The sequence below is a fragment of the Pteropus alecto genome, unplaced genomic scaffold (genome assembly GCF_000325575.1).
Source record: "Pteropus alecto unplaced genomic scaffold, ASM32557v1 scaffold3, whole genome shotgun sequence".
In the NCBI taxonomy this organism is placed as follows: Eukaryota; Metazoa; Chordata; class Mammalia; order Chiroptera; family Pteropodidae; genus Pteropus; species Pteropus alecto.
Window position 1 is genome coordinate 55258989 of NW_006442484.1, and position 21355 is coordinate 55280343.

Below are 21355 nucleotides of genomic sequence, written 5' to 3' on the forward strand. Positions count from 1 at the left end.
ATATCTGTGAACAATAATTAAATTTTCAGATAGGCACAAAGGCTGAAAGAATTCACAAACAGCAAACTTTCATATAGGAAAGGCCTCAGGAGGTTTATCTGGATAAAAGAAAATGATACCAGATGGAAGCCCAAATCTATGAAAAGGAATGAAGATCATCAGAAAAAGTAAGTATGTAGATAAACATTTTTGCTATTTTTATATGTAAATATTCTAAAACTTATTTTTAAATTGCTGGCTTTTTAAAGTATAAGTAAAATGATATTGGGTAAGGAATATAACATATAGAGAAGTAAAATAAATGACTAATACAAAACATGGATATCGCAGAATTCACACTGTAAAGTTTTTACATTTCCCATAAAATAGATAACTATTTTGAGGGAGACCATAATAAATTAAGCAGGCATACTGCAATTAGTAGAATAACCACTAAAACATAATTTAAAGAGGTGCAACAAAGATATCGATAGCAGAGAAAAAAATTAATAGTAAAAAAGTCTACATGCCACCCTGAACACACCCGACCTCATCTGATCTTAGAAGCTAAGCAGGGTTGGGCCTGGTTAGTACTTGGATGGGAGACCACGTAGGAAGACTGGGTGCTGTAGGCGGGAAAAAAAAAAAAAACTTGAATAACCCAAAAAAAGCAGAAATGGAAATCATAGTAATACGTATAAATATATATGTGTTAATATGTACCAAAGTAGACTTCATGACTAGAGATAAAAAAGAAACATCTTATAATGATAAAGCATCATTCATCAAGAAGATGTAGCAATAACAGAGCCATGTGAAGCAAAGATTGACATAACTAAATAGGTAAATAGACAAAATCACAAACATAATTGAAGATTTTAGCACTCTTTTGTCAGTAATTGATAGCACAAAAAATCAAAAACAGATCATTAGAGATATAAACAATTTGAGTACTATCAGCCAACCTGACCTAATTGGCACTAACAGAACACTATAACCAACAACTGCAGGACACACATTCTTAAAAGGTATGTGGAGCATCACCATGACAGGCTATGTACTGGAAAATAAAACAATTCTCCATACGTTTCAAAAGATTAAAACTTTAAAATCATGTTTTTTAAGACAATATAAATAAATTAAAAATCAATAAATTTTCTTAAATATAGCCTAGTACTTGGAAACTAAGAAACACTTCTCAATAGCTCATGGGTCAAAGAAGAAATCAAAAGTAAAAATTGATTTTATTTTTAATAGAATGATGTTAATACATATCAGTGTTTCACCTAAAGCATCACTTATAGGGAAATTCATAGTACTGAATGGAGTATATTAGTGAGGAAAAGACTTTAAATTCAATCATCTAATCTAACTCTTACAAAAGTTGAAAAAAGAAGAGCAATTAAAACCAAAGAATGTAGAAAAACATGAAATTTTAAAAATAGAAGCAAAAACCAACGAAGCAGAAAACACAATAGAGAAAATCAACAAAGCCAAAAGACAGGCCTTTAGAAAAAGATTAATAAAATTGCTAAGTATCTAAAGGAGTAATCAAAGGGGGAAAAAAACAAAGTGCAAATTACTAACATTATAAATAAAAGATGAACATGGCTTCAGAGCCAGTAGATATTAAGAATAAAAAGAAATTATTATGAACAACTTTATGCCAATAAATTTGATATTTGAAATAATATGGTCAAATTCCTTGAAAAACACACTTTAAAACTGACACAAGAAAAAAAAAAGTAAAAATCTGAGTAGCCATATGCTATGAGCTGAATTGTGAACCCCAAAATTCTATGTCGAAATCCTAACCTCCAGTACCTCAAGATGTGACTCTATTTGGAGCTGGAGTCATTAAAGAGGTAATTAAGTTAAAAGGAAGTTATTAGATTAGGCTCTAATCCAACATGACTAGTGTCCTTATAAGAAAAGGAAACTTAAACACAAATTTACTGAGAGAAAAGACCATATGAAGACAGGCATAAGACAAGCCAAGGAGAGAAGCCTCAAAAGAAGCCTGCTGACACCTTGATTTTGGATTTCTAGCCTCCATAATTGTGAAAATACAAATTTCTGTTGTTTAACCCACCCAGTCTGTGGTACTTTGTTATAGCAATCCTAGACTTAATATACCATACTTCTAATAAAGAACTGGAATTTGTAATGAAAAACTTTCACACACATAAAACCTTAAGGCCCTGATGGTTTCTCTGGTGGATTCTATCAAACATTCAAGGAAAAAATAATACTAATCTTATACAAAATGTTTTAGAAAACAGAAAAGGACAAAAACACTCTGAATTCATTTTATTAAGGCAGCATATCCCTTTATAACAAATCTACCAAAGTCGTTACAAGAAAATTCCACACCAATTGTCCTCATAAATGGCACTGAAACCTCAACAAAATTTTAGCAAATCAAATCCACCAATATTTAAAATAAATAATTCATATGACCAAGTTGGACTTATCTAAAGAAAGCGAAAATGGTTTAATATTCAAATATCAATCAATGTAATTCACCAAGAAAATGAAGAAATAATACATTTACTTCAATAGACTTTTTTAAAATTAACAATATTCAAAACACATTTGTGATAAAAAATTCTCAGCAAATTTGGAGTAGATAGGAATTTTCCAAATCTGACAGAAGTCATTTATGGAAAGAACTAACAACCTACAAATAATAAAACACTAAAAGCTGTTATCCTAAAACTGGGGATAAGATAAAGATGTCTAGTCTCACCACTTCTTTGCGGCACAATACTAGACATCCCAACCAGTGTAAAAAAGCAAGAAAACAAAATAGAGAGCCAAATATTGGAAATAAATTACCAGTATTTGCAGATAACATTACGGTATATGAAGAAAATTCTAGGGAACCTCCAAAAAATCTACCAGAACTAATAGGTATATTAGCAAGGACCCAGAACACAAAAATGATATATGAATATTATATTTAAATGCTACTAACAGACAATTAGAAAGTATACTTTAAAAAACAATACCATTTACAATACCATCAAAAACTATCATATACCAAGGACTAACTCTAACAAAAGAAAGACAAGATCTTTACACTAAAAAACTATTGCTGGAACTAATTAAGACTTAATAAATGTAAAGATATACCACATTCATAAAATTGGGAGACAAACTGATAGGTTTAATACAATCCCAATTAAATCTCAGCAGATGATTTTATAGAAAATGACAAGCAAGTTCTAAAACTTAGAAAGAAAAAGGACCTAGAAGAATTGAAGCAATATTAAAAGAGAAGAAAAAAGTTTGGGGACTTATATTACCTTATTTCAAGGATACAAGAATTATGTGGTATTGACATAAAGACAGACATACCTATCGAAGGAACAGAATAGACTATACATCATATATGGTCATTTGGTTTTTTAAAAAAATATTAAGTTAATTCAATAAAGAAATTATAGTCTGCTCAATAAACTGTGTTGTAGAATATAAAGAGGACTTCTTTAAAAAATATAAAGACAAAAAATGTTTTAATGGGTAAAAGAACTGAAGGAACACTTCAAAAGGGAAGATATAGAAATGGCCAATCAACATACAAAATGTTCCTCAAAATCATTAGCAATCAGAGACATGAAAATAAAACCACAGTGTGATAATGTTTCAATCTCACTCGAGTGGCAAAGATGTGGAATAAATGGAACTCCATGCATTGCTGGTTAAGATTGTAAAATCATACAACCCTGTGAAAAACTGTTTGACAATTTCTTACACAGTCCTGTGACACAGCAGTCCCTCTCCTAGGTGTTTACACAAGAAATATAAAAATATACATCCATACAATGACTTTCACAAAAATGTTTTAGCACCCTTATTTATAATAGCCCAAACTAAAAACAAGGCAAATGTCCAGCTCTGAGAATAAAAAGACAAGTAGTGGTGTATGCATAGGATGGAATACTACTCAGCATTTAAAAGGAATGAACTGATACACACAACAATACAGATGAATCTTAAAATCATGTTGGGTCAAAGAAGCCAAACCCAAAAAAGTACATACTGTATAATTCGATTTATATGAAGTCCAAGAATATGCAAGACTAATCTATGTTATTCCTGGTGTTGAAAAGGCAGGAGAATGACTAGAAAGGGGTACAGGGGAGCTTTCCAGGTGATGCAATGTTCTATATATTGATTTGGTTGGTGATTACACAGGTATGTACAATAGTCAAAATCTTTTAAACTATACACTTAAGGTATGTTAAGTATACCTCAATTTTAAAAATTAAACAAAAAAACCTGTGAACACTAAATCAATTTAAAAAGTATCTGGACTTCATCAAATATCAAAGAATTTAGTTTCAGGATGAATTTATGAGCAAAGGATTAAGTACTCATTTTTTTCTGGCCTACTTTTTGGTCCATCCATTACCATGTTTGTAAGATATTCATTGGTGTCCATATTTTGCCAAATGCAAGCACTAATATGTAAACTAAATTAAAAGACCCCAGAGCACATATGCATACACACATTTGGAAATACCCCTTTTTAGAAGCATTATGAGTGTTTTTTGACATCCTTTTTTAATAATTTGAAAACATATGTCTTCAATTACCAGTACTATAAGCTTTCAAAATTGTGGGAGTAATACAAACTAGTTCCTTCAAAGACAACTGAATTAAATATACGGAGGAAGCATAGATTAGGATCATGATTTTTATCTATCTTACGAGAGCAGAATAAGAGAAAGGGTTACAATTTTGTCATATTATGCAACTCTTCTGCCCCAATATATCAAAAACTTGATGAGCCAAGCTCATGCAAGACAGCTGAGAAGGAATCAAAGTAAACAGTATACCTTGTTGCCAATTGAGCCTGCCAATATGAGATTAGAACTCTCCATCCTAGCAAGAAAATGTCTTTGGAAAGTTCTTTACAACATTCTATGACTCACAGATATTCCCAGAGGTTCCTGTTTCCATCCTGCAGTAGACAGTATTTGAAGACGTGCAGTTCTAGTCAACTGTTGTTCTTAGGCAACTTGGCGGAAAGCTCTGTTTAAAAAACATTTGTTGGAAAATTGATATGTTTGCATGTTTTCTTTTTTTTAAACAAAATTCCAAATCTTAAATGTGTTTAACTCTTAATTCAACACTGACTTAAAGAATAACCTAAGAATTACTGTGTCAGCTAATATGTATTATGATCTCAGCAATTTTCCCATTTGAAAACTCCCAAACCAGGGAGTACATATTCTTGGCATTGCCCCCCTTGCATAGCCTTCCAAACTACCTCCAGATCCTTGGCTCTGTAATCAATAGTTCTGGCTCTGATCTTGGCCACCCAGTTCAGTGTCTCACCTTGGCTTCTACTTTGACCAATACTGCCAAGTCAACTCCCAACCCACGAGGACTTGATTCCTGGCTAATGACCACTTTTGTCTAACCCCAGTTCTCTCTTTCTGTTTTATGTATCAAATACCACTCCTGAGGCATATTTCCCCCCATACTCATCTAACTCTATTCCATTCTAGTTACTAATGATTAGTATTCTTCACCCCAAAGCCTATTCTCTACTTCTAGCCAGCTCCCCCATCATTTATATATGGTCTTGTTTGTTTCCTGACAACAAGTATAATGATATGGACATGAGGAAAGGTATAATATTATAGAATATTTTAGCATTATCCCAATAAAAGATATTCCTTAATTTAATAGGCATGTTAATTGAAGAAGCTTGATCTCTCTTGACTACTTAAGTAACTGATTCCTGCTCTACTCCCTAGCCCAATCCTCCAACTCTTCTTTACTCTTGGCATTTCCCTCCCACATGCTTTCTCTGAAAGGCAGGTCCTCTCCCAGGTTCCACACCCATCACTCCTTTGACTCTGTTGTGGATCAGACTCTGCACAGATGCAGCAAATTGGGTCCAGTCCAGACACATTTAGTTTGACTTACACAGCATTTTAGATTTTTTTCAGTTGTTGACAATATTTAAAAATTGGAACAGTAAGCCTAAAAGTAGAGATTTCCAAAGAAAATGAACACAGACTATCAAAGAGATATCAGCACCCCCGTGTTCATTGCAGCATTATTCGTAATAGCCAAGACATGGAAGCAACATGTCTATCAAGGGATGGTTAAAGAAGACATGAGATAGATAGATAGATAGATAGATAGATAGATAGATAGATAGATAGACAGACAGACAGACAGACACACACACTCACACGAGAGAGAGAGAGAGAGTGTGTAAACCCTGCCATTTGCAACAACCTGGATGGACCTTGAGGGCATTATGCTAAGTAAAATAAGCCAGACAAAGAAAGACAAATACTGCAAGGTATATTTATAGTCTGCCTTTAGAAATTAAAAAAAAAAAAAAAAAAAAAAAAAGTAAAACTCATAGAAACAGAGAATGGAAAATTGGTTGCCAGGAACTGGGGGTGAAAGAAATAGGGAGAGGTTAATCAAAGAGTATAAACTTTCAGCTTCAAGATGAATAAGATCTGAGGATCTAATGTGTAACATGATAACTACAGTTGATACTGTATTGTATAATTTTTAAAATTTTCTAAGAGAGTAAAACTTAAATGTTCTCATACACACACACGCACACACAAAGTTAAAAATGTGAGGTGACAGGCGTGTGAATTAACTAAATAGGGGAAATCTTTTCACAATGTATATGTATATCAAATCATCACAAAGTACACTTTAAAGATCTTACAATTTTATATGTCAACTACAGAAGAGATGACTTTTTTTTAAATGAGGAGTTATTTGTTTAAGTTCAGGTTTGGAAAATTTAGTTTCAAATCTGTTCCCATAAATAAAGTTTCATTAGAACACAGGCATGTTCATTTGTTTATGTTTTATCTATGGCTACTTTTGTACTACAATGGCACAGTTGAGTAGCTGTGACAGAGACCATATGGCCAAAAATATTACAAATAATAACCAAAGCCAAAAATATTTACAACCCGGCCCAGTATAGATAACATTTCCTACTTCTGTTCAAGATGGTCCTCAACACTGGATGCCCCATCCTCAAAGATTCTAACATGATTAGTGTCCAGTGGATGCTGGTGTCCAATGCCCAGAGATTCTGATGTGATTGGTCTGCACTGGGTGCTGACATCGGCATTTTCAAGCTCCCAGATGATTCTGATATACATACATGTTTGTGAACCCCTCAATTGGATAACCTGGATGTCTTCAACAGTCTATGATTCTTTGTTCTCTGGGAATATATACTTCCTCTATTTAGATAGGAAAAGACTATGTTATACTGACCTTCCAAAGCGTTCTCAGCAACACAGAATAGCATATTACTTTGCATCATCAGAAAGACATCTAGATCCTGAATTAGTACTTTATAAAAATAGATTTCAGGCTCCAACACAGATTTATCAAATAAAAGTCTCTAAGAGTTAATAATGTGGAAAAGCTCCCCTGATGATTCTGATGAGTAACTAGATTTGAGAGCTACCATTCAACAATGATGAGGACATTCACACAGCTACATTAACTGCAAGCTCAAGTAGGGCTGAAATGTCCATGATAGCCTCTCATCCTCCAGGGTTTCTCTCTACATGGCTTCTAACCATTCAGAAGTTTAGTGTGAACATCTTTAAAGCATGGCAACTAGGCTTCAAAGGGTAAGGACAAAGAAGCTGCAAGCCCCTTCAGGCCTGGACTACGACATCCCAGCATGTCACTTCTGCCACATTCTATTGGTTAAAGCAGTTCAAAAGTATAGCCCATATTGAAGAGGACGGGAAGTAAATTCCATCTCTTGATATGAAAAGCAGCAAGCATGTACAGGCAGGTGACGTATTGATGGCATCCATCTTTGGAGACTACCAGAAGAAACTAGTAAGAGAGAAAAGAAAGTAAAGCGAGGATGACAGTCAAGTGTTAGGATGGTGGAAGGAATATAAAGGTATGAACAGAAGAAGTATGAACAATGGAAATGGGCATCGGTCAGGAAGGTTTCTCAAAGAAACCTTTCAACTAAGACATTTAAACTGAGATATCTGTTGTGGTTTTGTTTTTTTGTTTTTTTTAATTAGACATTAGTTTAGAACTGAGTTAGGCATTAACTACACGAAAAAAGTGAAAAAGAAGTGAAGCATTCCAAAGAGGAAGGAACTTGTGGAATGCAGAGGTATGGAGCATGATGAGAGCCAGAAGCTGTTAGTAGCTTGGTAATAGTAGAGCAAAGATACATGTAGATAGAGTAGTTTCCCGACAGGCAGCTTTACCTAAAGACCTAGAGCTTATGGAAGACAGGCTAGAGATACGGACTTAAGTGTCTTCAGAACATAAATGGTGGCAGAAGGCCAGAAAGTGGACTAAAATTGGGTCACGTGGGAGAGAAAATACAGTGAATAGAGCACAGGCCAGGAACAGAGCTCTGAACATCATTGATATTTGAGATTTTACATAGGAGATATGAGAAATAGCAGTAGGAGGAGTAAGAAAATAACTTATTACAGAAGCATCTAAGAAGAGAGAATTTTCAGGAAGAACGGATTGTCCAACAGTGTCACAGAAAATGGATCAAGACAAAAGCAGAAAAATGTGTATTTGATTCGATGATATGCGCGGGTCAGTGGTAAATTCAAGCGTTGTTTCAATAGGTAGGGAGCAGAAACTAGATGTAGGGGGTTTAATAGAAAAGAATCGAGACAGTAGAAATCAGAATATGCAAGCACTGCTATGAATAGAAGGAGAGAAGGCTGAGGGATCTAAGAGTCAAAATGTTATTAACATGTTGACTGGTATACATCACTACATTAATAAGTGTTGACTGAATGTGAATGAATGAATAAATATATGATATAAAGAAGTACTTTACTTTCATAGGAAGGCAACAAGTTCTTTAATTATGGCCCTTCCAAATTAAAGTTCTTGGCCATGGCACATTAATATAATCATGATTAGTTCAAAGAAACCCATGTATTACTTTACTTATGCTCATTTCTTGCCAAATGCTAACAAATCCTTGCAATGAACACATGAGCAGCTAAAGGAAGCTTGAGGCAAAAGAAAGAAAATCAAACTGAGTACTGCTCCAGGTTCCTAATCACTTACTTACATGACCTTGAGTAAGTCCCTTCATCTCTCCAGGTTTTGGGTTGCTTTCTATATAATGGAGTATGATCTAGATCAAGGAGAGAAAATAGGCATCAAGTCATTTCAGTAATTTGTAAAACCTTACTAGAACCCCACTGGCAAGTATTAAGTATTTTTGCAAGGAGTAGTTACTAGCAGCATTAACATCGTTTTTTGCTTTGATTGTATCTCAAGGTGTACATGCATTTCACAAAACATTCCATATCAAGTAGTCAAAATCATCACAACATACTACATGCTAAAGGCCCAAATCGGGGAAATACTTTAAAAATATAAATCAGAAACACAATGCAATTAATTTGCTACTTGCTTTGTCCTATTTTCAACATTAAATAAAATTTGAAATATATATGACCATATATATGTAACAGACAAGTCAGGAAAACAGAAACCACTCTCAACAGAGGATTTAATGGAGGAAACTGGTTTCACAGGTATGGAGGGCTGAATAAGCAAAAAGGGAACACTGAGGTAACTCAGGAAGCGGCCACAATGACTGAGGTTAGGAGAACAAAAGGGAAAATGTGGGGATAACCAAAATCTAAGAGCTAGAAGAATGAGCCCAGGATTTGATGCTTTAAAGAAGAGGTTTAGACATGGACAATAGACTAGTGGTTACCAGAGGGGAGAGGGGAAGGGGGTAGAAGAAAAGTAGATGGGGTAAAAGGAGTCAAATAAGTGGTGACAGAAAGAAATCTAACTATGGGTGGGGAACACACAATGCAATATATGCCTTACTGCTAAATTGTACACCTGAAACTTGCTGGATTTCACTAACCAATGTCACCAAAAAAATTTTTAATTAAAAAAATAGTTTTTTAAATACAGGCTTCCAAAACTAATTCATTTAAAGGAAGAAGAGGAAGAGAAAGAGGAAGAAGGAAGAGGAAGAGGGAGGAGGAAGAAGAGGAGGAAGAGGAGGAAGAAGAGGAGGAAGATGAAGAAAGAAAAGAAGGAGAAGAAGGAGAAGGAGGAGGAGGAGGAGGAGAAGAAGAAGAAGAACAAGAACAAGAACAAGAAGAACAAGAACAAGAACAAGAAGAACAAGAAGAAGAACAAGAAGGAAGAAGGAAGAAGGAAGAAGGAAGAAAGAAAGAAGAAAGAAAGGAGAAAGAAGAAAGAAGAGGAGGTGGAGGCTTAGGCTGGCTCCTGCTGGTACCTCTGAGGTAACACGATGAGGCTGGTTCTGGAAGTGCCAAATGAAGTCACTTCCAGAGCTGGGGCCACCAGCTGATGCTTGGGAGAAATGCTATTTTCGAATCAAGGCCAAGAAGAATGGTACAAATTGAAAAAACAGGAAGAAAGTCTCATCTCCTCTCCCACTACCTAACCTCCAATTCCTTCAAGTCCTACTCTAATGCATTCTAGAATCTGGCAAGGAAATCTTAGGAATAAAACTGACAGAGTCACAGCCCTAGCACCAGAGAGTAAAGTCAAAACCAAGGACATGGAGCTGAGAGACAACAGGTAAATAATTGACAAACTTATTTACTCAGAAAAGTGAAGGTTAATTGCATCGTAGTTAATGGCACAAAAATCAATGTGGAATAAAGTATTTTAGAGAATATAAGAATTATGGAGATTTATACATGAACAAATAAGCACATTCGGGCAGAAAAAAGAAAGCTGTCCCATGCTTACAGAATGACATACAGAAAGATGGAAAAAAACAAAAGAAAATTTGAGCCTAGTAGGGAAAAGCTCTATTTAAAAAGGAAAATGACACTAGTATGAAAATCATAATCATAATATTTAAAGTTTTATATAATTACATTACATTCCAGGAGTAAAAATTGTCCCTTATATTAGTGCCACAGACCATCATGAAATGTCCCACAAGACCCTGCTGCCTAATAACTAGGATTACTGGGCTCACATACCCATGAGTAAACACTACTCAAGAAGTGCCCTAAAGTTAAGATAGACCAACAGTGACATCTGCTGCCACGAACTTAGTTTTAAAAGGGCCACTCTTAACATTTTAAAGTTGTCTCTGCCAAACCACTGGACTTCTGCTGTGATGAGTCAGCATTTCTGGAACTTCTGTTTGTCATCTGTGCTATTAGAGGATTTTCTAAGTGAACACAGAACATGGGAAAATGAGAGAATATTTGAAAATGTAACTAAAACAAACAAAAAACAGTGGAGGGGGGAGGCATGAGTGATGAGAAAAAGAGGCTTCACATTGTCTTCTCATCCTGTTTTTCTTTTGGCTAGTAAGTCTGAATTAATTTTGTAGTTGTTAGCAAGTACAAGCATGTCCTCAGTAAAAAGAAAGATTAATTGTTGCCAGCTTCAATGGATTCCAATCCAAAATTTACAGCATAGTATTCAGACCAGACAAAAAAAGTCAAATGATCAAAGGAGAGTATGTGGAAATTGTTTAGAGTTACTTGCTTAGGAAACCTCTTCCTAGTTATCTAATTGTTTACCTTGATTATCCCTCCCTCAACATCTGCTGACCCCCAGGCTTTTTCTTTTCTAAAAGCCAACAGAACAGCAGTTTTGAATCAAACACCAAAGCTGAAAAAAAAACGTAATCACCAGTGTAAAGTGCTCAGTGTGGCTCATTTATATAAACTAACGAATTCAAGAAAATCATGGGTTAATTTATTTGCTTGAGAAAAAAATGGCAACTGACAATGAATCCCAATTCTGGTTATTATGAAAGAAAATGAACAAGAAAGTCAGATGTTGCAATGAAAGAGAAATAAATTAAGAGTTCTAACTTCTAATACAGGTTCTAATCACTCACTAAATGTGTCATATTGAGGAAATCATATGAAAATCCTGTTGTCTCTTCTGCAAAATGAAAGCATTAAACTACATGAGGGATGGAAAATGGGTTTTAACTCATTTTCCTTCTTTGATTAACTAGCGATGCTGCTTATAAGTAACTGTAAGCTGCATCTAGACTCACTGGAAAAGATGCTGACCAATTAGTGGAGTCTGCTGTGAACAATATAAACATGGAGTAGCAGCATGCATGCCACATGTATACCAAGCTCACACTAAATTATTTCTCTCATCTTTTTTGCAGCTATAAATTCTGCCGTTGGCTCTCATTTTTAGTGCCTAATATGTTTCAGCTCTACAAGATGCTCAACAGACATTATTTCCAATCTTCACAATATTTTTGAGTCAAGAAAACTCAGAAACATTAAATAATTTTCTCAAAGCTACACAACATAAGTGGACTCAGTTACTAACATAATATCCCAACATTCTCTATTATGAATAAAATCATAACTTCTCATACTTTGGATCACATCCCCTACCTAGCGTCTTCAAACACAAAAGCTATATTTTAAGATTGTTGTCTTGTTTGATGATGTGTTAATACACCCATATTCCTACAGAAAAAAAAAAGATGAAGATTTTGACATGAAATTTGCCTAGCCCATATAAACATGAAAGGGCAGGTCAGGAGCTTCAGGGAGAAAGTGTCCAATAAAGTGTTTATTTCCCCCCCCCCCAATGAATAGACTAAGAAGGATTGTATGTTGAAAAATTAAAAGTGACGAAGTAAGAAACAATAGCTAAAAGTCAAGCTCAACTTTAAAGCAAATAGAATTCTAAACAAATAAAATCATAGGTATACCAAATCAAGAATTTAAAAGAATCACAAAATCAGGACATTGTGTGCTACATCAACTGGGTCCACATGGGCAATTTAACTGGTACAGTGCTCAGGGATATGCTAAGTGCATGTCAGTGCTCAAAAAAAATTCTTTGATGATGATGGTTTACAAATAATTCAGTAATAGAAATATTTTTGGAAGCTTTGTTGCAACATTTTGGACATCTTTTTAGGTTATAATGTTCAGGTACGGTAGTAAGCAAGACACTCTCATTTTCAGTTAGAACTAACTCTTCCCATTAGATAGCAGAATCCTCAGAAGTCTTTGAAAATTGCATCACAAAACTGGTCTATGCTGACTAATTACAGAATTACACACTGATGACTTCAGAAAATATATTCAGAAACTTTGGAAATTACCCAGCCATATGGATCAGTTAAAAGTATTAGGAAACCAAGTGCAAGAATATACCCATAGGTGAAAAATTATTAGTAGTAGCAAGATTGGATTTCCTGTCAAAGTACCTCATGGTCTATGATTAGATGACTAATTCATTCATGTTTTGAACATTTACAGTTCACCTAGTATGAGCTAGCATTCTGATAGTCATCAGGAACACATAAAATAGTCCTAACTTTGAGTAGACATCTAATTCGAGACAGGTACATAATTAAAATACAAAGTGATAAATCAACTGGATTATGTCTGAAGTACATATGTATTACATGTATTACATGTATCACATGTATTACATGTATTACATTTATTATATGTATTACATGTATTACATGTATTACATGTATTATATGTATTACATGTATTACATGAAAGTGAAGTAATTAATTTTCTCTTATGAGATAAGGGAGGGATCAGAAGGGTGCATAAGTACAGGGCTGAACTGAAGATGCTCAATGTTTCTTAGACCAGTAACTTGCATGTTATTTATGTGATATTAAGATAGCAGAAAGTATTACAATCAAAGTCATAGACTCTTGGACTGGCCTCACTCATATACAAGATAGCTCTGCAAAAAGTAGTTAATAACCGCATGGGGGAAATGATACTTGTATAATTATGTAAAGCAAAGTGTTACATTATTTTTCATCCTTGCTATTATAAGACAATATCATTCCAAGATGTGAGGGCGCATCATAGTATCATGCACTAAGAAAGTCAACACAAGAAAGTCCTGCAAAGAGTGTTATTCCACATGCGCTCTGTGACTAATTCTGTTTGTGGAATGAACTGAGCCATGGTCACAGGTCACATTCAGCCAGCCAAGAGAATGTTTCCAGAGTGTAATTGTTCTGGGCATCAAGACACTTTACAGCGTGTTCCCATTGCTTTTTGATACTTTGTGGCCAGGAGACTGCTGAGAAAATATTATTCACCAGAATTAGACTGGACTAGTCAACCGCCTAGTTATTACATCTCCATGTCAGCACAAGTGGTGTCTGCAACCGAACTTACCAGATGTTTCTAATTTCTCTACCTTCTGAACTACAAGTTGGGTTTTTTCTCCCCGACTTTGAAACATTTTAAACAAAGGACTTTCTGTAACGTCTCAGGAAACTTACAAAATTAAATCCTGGCTAATATCAGAATAAGAGTCCTGGCTCTCCTGCCACTGCCACATTGACGCAATTTCTACCTTTGCTACTCACTACCTGCGAAATTCTCTCAACAGAGTTGCTAGCTCTGGGAGTCTCATTCACTCTCTAAAGATCTCCATCTGGCTAACAAATAGAAAAGCATAATTGAATTTGGAAGATAACTACATGTTCTCAGTTGCTATACAACCTAAAATAAATGCTACTTCAAACTAAGGCCTCAATATCGATAAAAATAATCAAGTCACATACCTCTAAAACCGGCAATTTCATTTATAGAAAATTCTCCAAAGATTTTCACACACGTTCACAAGAAAGCATAAACAAGGATATTCACTGCAGCATGGTAAGAGCTAGAACTTGGAAACAACCTAAGCATCTCTCAGTAGGGTACTGGTAGAATATTTTATGCAATATTTACAAAAGAAATAATATTCGGCCTTTAAATAACTAAGTAGCTCTCCATATAGAATTATATAAAAAATGCCTATAATAATTGTTAGATTAAAAAATAAGAGGGAGAAGCGACCAAAATGGTGTAGATGATAGAGGCTCTGTTCATCCCTCTGGTGACCAAATCAAAGTTGTGACAGAAACAAGGAGCAGCAGCAAGGAAAAATCGCCTGGGATCTTGATGAACAAGCCATACAACTAGGGAGAAATCCAAGAAAGCACCCTGCAACGGCAGAAGGTAGGACAAGGCGAGGATGTGGGGCGACCCGGTCTCCAACAGCTGAGTGAGACAGAGGCTGCGGCAGCAGCAGACGCCTCTTGAAGGGGCTGCATCCACGAGCAGATTTTCGCAATGACAAACCTGCTCGCTCTGAACACCAATCCCTGTTTGGCTGCACAGAGAGGGCACCAGGGACTTACAGGGAGACGTTGCTGGAGTGAGGGCCGAGGCAAGGCTCACTCTGTACAGAGGTGCTGGCGGTATCCATTGTTCCCTGTCAAGCCCTCCCCACCAATGCGTGGACAAAGCGCTACCATTGCTGTGAGGTCATCAGACTGGATAGTCCAGGATTATTCTCAGCGAGTCAGGTGCTCCTTGCTGAGCAGCATCTAGACTCACACTGGAGGCAGCTGGCCTCAGTTTCTGGCGTGACCTTTTGAGGCAACTATAAGCACAGCATCTGGAGATTGCTTGCTGAATCTTAACAGGTGGCCCTGGAGGGGCAGAGGCTTGAGCTAAATTTGGCCTGTAGCTGAGCTCCTCTCAGGACTGTGCCACTGGACACCTACTTCACAAATCCACACTAATAAGACCGGGAGAGTTAGGAGCTTTGCTTAATACATAGAAACAGACACGGAAAGGCAGCCAAAATGGGAAGAAAAGAAGCAGAAAGCATAAGACCATATGACAGAACAGAACAGAGATCCAGATATAATGGAGTCAAGTAATCTAACAGGTGTAGAGTTCAAAACACTGCTTACAAAGATGCTCATTGAACTTTTGGTTAAATTCAGTGAAAACTTCAACAAAGAGATAAAAAAAATAAAATGAAAATGGAAATTATAAAAGGGAACCAGTCTGAAATGAAGAACACATTATCTGAGATGAGAAGTATGTTAAATGGAATCAACAAAAGAATAAACAGAGTGAATTAAAAAAAAAAACCAAATGCCCTATCTAGAGGATGGGAAAGCCAAGGACACTCAATCAGAATGGCAAGAGATAAGATGCCAAGACTATAAAAATAATTTAAGAAGCATATGAGACACTATTAAGGGTCCAAATATCTGTCTGATCAGCATAACTGAGGAAAATCAAGATGTTGAACAGCTGTTTGAAGAAATAATGATGGAAAACTTCCCTAAACTGCTGAAGGAAATGGACATAAAACCCCAGGAAGCTCAGAGAATTCTAAAAATCAGAGATCCAAAGAGGCCCACACCAAGACACAACATAATTAAAATGCCAAAGGTTAAATACAAAGAAAGACTATTAAAAGCGGCAAGAGAAAAACAGTTAGTTACTTAAAAGGGAAAATCCTTAAGACTGGCAGCTGATTTCTCAAAAGAAACTATGCAGGACAGAAAGGCTTGGCAAAAAATATTCAACAGAATGAAGACCCAGGATCTACAACCAAGAATAATTTATCCAGCAAAGCTATCATTTAGAGTCGAAGGACAGATCAAGAGCTTTTCAAGCCTGTATTACAGGAAATGTTGGAGGGCCTTCTTTAAGAAGAAAAAACATGTATCAAAAACAGGAATAATGAATGGTAACAACTACATTCCTATCAATAAGTACCTCAAATGGAAAAGAATTAAGTGCTCCAACTAAAAGAGTGGATAAATGGAAAAGAAAACAAGACCCTTACATGTTGCCTATAAGAGACTCACTACAGATTAAAAGACACAGACTAAAACGAAGGGGATGGAAAAACATTGCTTTGATGGACCTAAAAGGTGTTTAAGTCAGACAGAGAAAGATAAATACTATATGATTTCACTTATACATGGAATCTAAGGGATAAAAAGAACAAACAAATCAAAAACAGACTCCCAAATGGACAATTTGGTGATAGACAGAGGGGAAGGGAGTTTGGGGGCTGGGAGAATGAGGCAAAAAGTTAAAGAAGTACAAATTAGTAGCTAATGGATGGACACAGGGATGGGGAGGACGGCATAGGGAATGTAATTAGAATGAATACGTTGGCTAGATGGAGGGTCAGGGGAGGGAGGGAGCAATTGGGGCGAGGGACCATTTTACAACCTATATAGATGTCTAACCAATGTACTGTATACTTGAAACTAATTAAATAAACTAAGTAAATAAATAAATGTTTAAATAATAAGATAAAGAACTAGGTCAATAAGTACGTGAATACATACAATACATACCGTGCTTAACTTTTTGTCACTTTCAAATTTTAAAATCTTGTCAAATGCAAGTAGTATCTATTCAAAAATTAAGTAAGTGTGGTGAAAATAAAGCAAAATCAAGGTTTTAAAAAATGAGGCCTTGAAGATCTACACACAAGAACTAATGAAAAAGGGACATGAGGGATATGGTGCAAGGAGGGAAGAAGGAAGAAAAAGAAAATTGGGAATGCTAGCTTCCAAAACCACAGAAGGATCTGTCTCTAATTCTCACCAGTGAAATTTCCACCTTGTGTTGCAGGCTGGCCTGTCTCAGCTCTGATTCTTTGCAACCCCTCAGGAATGGCGTCTGACACTTGACTACAGACTCTCCTCTTCCGTGAACTGCCTACCCCTGACTCCTGACATGGTCATCAGTCACTCCTCCTTGCTTTCAGAAGGTTTTTCTTCTCCGTCCTCCCTAAGATCTTCCTTCAAGGTTTTGGCAGTGGCCATTTCCCAGAGCTCAAGGACTAGTCCTCAGTACTCCGAATACTCCCTTGATGACATATTTCACTCACATTTTATTTGTAAACAATTGCAAAACTACACCTCCATTTGTCTACTTTCTCTCATTAGTCTCTTGTCTTCCTTTTCCTGTTTTCATTCTATCACTTTCCAATATATACCAATTCTCTGTCTGCCTACAGAGAATTTCCACCCATTGCTATCTGAACACTGAACACTGAACTTCCTCAATCTCTCCTGCTCTCATGTTTTATGTGTATATGCATCACCTGTTTTATATGTGTATATGCACTGCCTTCAAAACTAAACATCAAATTCCTCAAAAATAGGAAGATTCTTAGTTGTCTTAGTATTCATGCCCTCCTTCCACCTTTCCTCTAGCCAAGAATTATGTTCTATACCAGACTGTTACCCAATAAATTTTTTGAATGTATTTTTATGAATAAATGATTCCCTTCTCATATAAATTCGAGATTTAAGATAAAATTCAGTATGCAAAGTAGAATACAGGAATTTTATTTGTGCATTATTGATTTCTAAATTATTCCACAATGGATTTGAAACAGTCTATGTTAGAATCATTTGTTTAATGTTTCCTCCTTCACTAGCGTAAGATTTTTGAGGCTAGGGCCTATGTGCTATTTATTTTCATATTGCTAGGCACTAACTCCCATTAGGAGCTTATAATAATGCTTTGAAAAGAGTGAATATAAGAAAAAAGAAATTACATGATCAGAAGTATTTTCTAAAAAGGATTTTAACATTTAGTAAATTAATCCTTTTCTAATAAAAGTAGTGTGTAATTCACATGGGATAATGGGTCTGTCACTATTGTAGCAGGGATGAGTGAAGCCCACAAATTCAGATGTGCAATAAATGCAGATTTATTTCCTATTACTCCATTAAATCATTATTGCAGAGGCAAGCTGGAAATGTCAACTTGAGCCTTTGTAAAGGTTCCCCCAATTCTCCAGGGTGGTTTTGAGGCTTAAAGAATAGGAAAAGGTTCTGTAGGGTTAAGGATGAGGGAGATAGAAAACTAATATGGCCCTGAAGTCACTTCACTAAGTCCATCATGTCACAGCATCATGGTGCAGCTTCTTTACCATTCTTGGAGCACAGGAATCTGTCCACAAAGTTTCCCATTCCCCATCTGCTAAAAGCCTCATGGAGTTATTTCCTTGATAGTATCTTACCAAAGGCCACCTTCTCAAGGTCATTGCCAGGAGGCATACTGGACCACTCATATCTTTAGTACATACTGGACCACTCACATCTTTAGTACACCATGGACCTTCTAGGCTTTCTCTTCCCTGCCCAATCTATTTCTTTATAGTCTCAAAGCAACTTTCCCTTCAAAAATCCAGCCAAGACACTTTCCTTTGCATTCATGACCACTTTATTTTACTGATTTCACAAATCCTTCCTCCATTATGAGGTTTAGATTTCTAAAACAAAAGCCAAGTTTTATACTTGCACCTGGCCACATCCCTTCACTGAGCTAATGAGCCCAGAACTGAATATTACTTGAACAGAAGGAAAAAAGAAAAATACAATGTGAAGTTTAAAAACTAGGTTACTATGTCAATATATTATCCCACTCTGTTTTTCCCAGATCTTTCCATCACTTTCTTGTCTTCTCTTTTCTTTTTCATTTTCACTGCATTCTCACTTCATATCACCCTGTTCTGGACACTCATCATCTCATACTTGGATTACAATAGCCTCCTTGAGTCTCCAATTCATCCAGACTTCATCATTCCTTTCCTCTACAAAAACAGTTATCATGGCTCTGTATAATCTTCTGTTGTCTGTTGCAGGAAACATAAATTCTTCTACCAACCTAAAGAGCAAGTAAGTTATTTTCAATCTAACTTATTGTCACCTGATTCCAAGCACTCAATCTCTTTTCCAAGACTAGTCCTCATGCTTACCATACTCATTCTTGCTTCTGTACTTAGCTCACATTGTTTCTCTCATCTTAAATGTCTTTATCCATTTTCTCCTCTCATGTAAATTTTATCCAACTTTTAGGACCAATTCTAGATTCACTACCTCATGCAGTCTCTCTCTAATTTTATTATACACAATAATTTCACCGCAGAGCATGCTTTATCCAAATTAATATTTAATTATATATTATGCATTTCTTGAATTACATTTTAATTATTTCACATATTTTGTTCTTTGCTCCCTCCGCTAACTGCAATCTCCCTGAAGACTGTGAATATACCTTCTAAACTCTTTCCTTGTACCCAAAATAGAATCTGACATGTAACAGACATCAAATTAATATTTGTGTGGTGGGATGATGATGTAAATTCCTTACCAATGGGGCCCCTCCCAACTTCTGCCTGCTCCCCTGGCCCCCAACATTCACACATACACCTCCTTCTAACTGATATCCTTCCTCAAATCAGGGGGCAGGGAAGGAATTTAACACATCAGAATAAAGTTGTTTCAGCAGAAATGCAGAAAGAAAAAAATTAAGGATGGAACTCATTCTCAGCTCTTGACTTTCAAAATAAAGTTTTAAAGCCTACACAGAGTCAACAGAGAGTCTATAATTTAGAGCATAAAATATATGCTTTAAACAAAGGTAGGGTGGTTAAGGAAGAAATAAGCTTTCTCATTTACAAAGAATCTTTTTAAAAGAATAATATAGTGAGATACTTATGTGAGTCACTTAGAAGGGACTCTGCCCTCCCTTACTCCCACTCCAAGTAGTGTAAATAGAATCTCTAAGTTTGAGTACTGAAAGCTCATTCTTTGTTTCCCACCAATTGCCTTGAGAAGAAGCAAGCTATCAGGCTCCAAATAAGCAGTGGCATGAGAGAACAGAGATGGTTGCATGGATACTTGAAGGGCTTAAAGGGTTCAAGAAGTATGAAGTAATTTAAGCTAAATGAGTGAATGAAACTTATTTTCACTTTTGAAAAAAGAACAGGCAGAAGAATATTAAGTCCACTGAGTGTACTGCAAAACAACTAGATTAAACTTTCTGCCACTAGGTAGAGGTGCAAAATGAAGCTTAAATTGAGTTACAAAACAATAAAGACAGTTACTTTGCATATTCAAATTTGTTGCCTGAGAAATGTCATATCTACTATATTGATTGATTGATTCGTTGACTGATGGATCCATAATAAAATAACAAAAGTTAAGGCTGGACTGAGAAGTTGAGGATGATTTCTAAATGGTTCTAAGTTCATTTTAAGAACTCTGTTAAAATTTTTATAAAATTTAAATAATACAATCATATCTATCAGAAAAAACTTCATCCAAAAAGTACAATGCTAATTAATAACGCTTATTTTCACACCTATAAAGATAACATTTAGATGAGAAAACATGTGATCACATAATAGAAACATCATGACAGGATGGGAGTATATTAAATCATATTATTAAAGCATTTGTTTTCTTACACAGGCTAGGATGCATAGAATATAGGCAAATGAGACAATGATTTTAAGACTATAAATAAATTTATCATCTTGAGTCTTTTTAAAAAGCTATCAATTGCCACCATTCACAAAGCTTGAAAAACAAGAATTTTACCTATGTAATCTTTAGATAATCATATAATGGGTTTATAAGGCCATGGGGCTGTTGAAGAAGAGTATAGAATGTTGTAAATGTTTCAAACCTGTATAAAGTATTCAACTTATGCCTGAAATATATAGACCATTTCCCCTTATGCATAATTTTTCTCCCAATTTTACC

At 35.6% G+C, this 21355-nt stretch overlaps 1 long non-coding RNA gene and 1 pseudogene across 1 annotated transcript in view; one reads left to right on the forward strand and one right to left on the reverse strand.

Annotated features, from left to right (window-relative positions):
* The first annotated feature begins 499 nt into the window (after positions 1-499).
* Positions 500-614, forward strand: LOC112470716 (annotated as a pseudogene).
* A 2866-nt stretch (positions 615-3480) lies between these two features.
* LOC112470277 overlaps positions 3481-21355 on the reverse strand; it is a 58069-nt gene continuing 40194 nt past the window's right edge. The window contains exons 2-3 of the long non-coding RNA XR_003042917.1: positions 9068-9133; positions 3481-5019 (exon numbers count right to left, since the gene is read on the reverse strand). This is a non-coding gene — a long non-coding RNA (uncharacterized LOC112470277). The remainder of the gene's footprint in view (positions 5020-9067; positions 9134-21355) is intronic.